General features: G+C 38.3%; 1 protein-coding gene across 1 annotated transcript in view; it reads right to left on the bottom strand.

Annotated features, from left to right (window-relative positions):
• hectd2 (HECT domain containing 2) overlaps positions 1-1,555 on the bottom strand; it is a 62,047-nt gene that overhangs the window by 13,072 nt on the left and 47,420 nt on the right.

The following is a 1,555-nucleotide window of genomic DNA, read 5'->3' as shown; positions in this document are numbered from 1 at the left end:
TGGGGTCCCCCAGGGGTCAGTGTTGGGCCCATTGTTGTATATAAATAATGTATGGGAGGTGTCAAAAACACTGACAACCATTTTATTTGCTGTTGATACTAATTTAATCTGTTCTGGGGAAAATCTGGAACAACTCTTGGATACAGCACAAAATGAATTAAAAAAGATGAAGAACTGGTTTGATGTTAATAAACAGTGAACTTAAGTTAAACTTAATTTATAATTTTTGGTAATCGTACCAAAACTTATGATAAATGATATTGAAATTGAAAGAGTAAACAAACTTAAATTTCTGGGACAAAATCGATGAAAAATTATGTTGGAAGCCACATATACACTATATTAATGGCAAAATATCCAAATCAATTGCTATACTGCATAAAACCAATTATTTATTAAATCAACGCTTATTGTACACGTTGTATTGTTCCTTCATACTTCCATACATTACTTACTGTTTGGAGGAATGGGGAAACACTTACAAAACAAACACTTTCTTCAAAAGAGAACCTTAAGAATTGTAAATAAAACCACTTATAGAACACCAACTATACCACTGTTTATTAAATTTAAAGCACTAAAATAAGATATTGTTGACTTTAAAACTGCACAAATGATGTACAAAATAAATAATCATCAGCTTTTGAACAGTATCCAAGGGACGTTTCAAATAAGAGAGAGCAAACATCACTTAAGAGGAACATTTGTGTATACAAAAAAAAAAAAAAATTGTTAAATGCTAAATCTCACTGCATCCCAACCAGAGGAGTTACTTTACGGAACAGCTGCAGTGAAGAGATGAAATCATCTACAACAATGAGCAATTTCAAGAGTTGTGTTGACGGCGCAATGTCCATGAGTAGGCTACCATGAATAGGACAGGATAGGATCATATGGACACAGCAATTCCTGTTTTTTACCTTTATGAGGCCAAAATGGCTGGTAAAAAGTGACTGTCACTCTTTGTGGTAGGTGGTCAAAAAGTTTCAGGCCCTGGTCTGAGGTCACTAGAGTTATGGCAGGACACCAACTTCAGGCCTAGTATCTGATATCCTGCTGTTATGTAACACGCAGCCTGTTCTGGCACCGCAGTGTGTGTGTGTGTGTGTGTGTGTGTGTGTGTGCGCACGCTTGTGATCCAGTGTTTTCAACCTTGAGGACGGTTTTGGATGTGAAACTTCAGGACTAACTTCAGACTCCCCCAATACAGTTTTTAGAGTGCCCTTTAATTGTGGACACCCTAAGGCCCACCTGTGCAATAATCACGCTGTCTAATCAGCATCTTAATATGCACAGTTGGTAGATATACACCAAATGGATGACAGCTGCATTATTGTAGGTGCAATGATAAGTTTTAAATCCACTGTGGTAGGTGGTCCAAAAAGTTAACTTCAGGTCCTGGTCTGAGGTCACTAGAGAGGCCAGACACCAACTGCAGGCCTAGTATCTGATATGCTGCTGTTATGTAACCACGCAGCCTGTTCTGGCACCGCAGTGTGTGCGTGTGTGTGTGTTTTTGTGTGTGTATGTGTGTGTGTGTGTGTGTGTGTGTGTG

Source organism: Etheostoma spectabile, chromosome 17 (assembly GCF_008692095.1).
Source record: "Etheostoma spectabile isolate EspeVRDwgs_2016 chromosome 17, UIUC_Espe_1.0, whole genome shotgun sequence".
Taxonomy (NCBI): Eukaryota; Metazoa; Chordata; class Actinopteri; order Perciformes; family Percidae; genus Etheostoma; species Etheostoma spectabile.
Note: the sequence above shows the minus strand (reverse complement) of the source record. Positions and strands in the feature narration are given on the sequence as shown.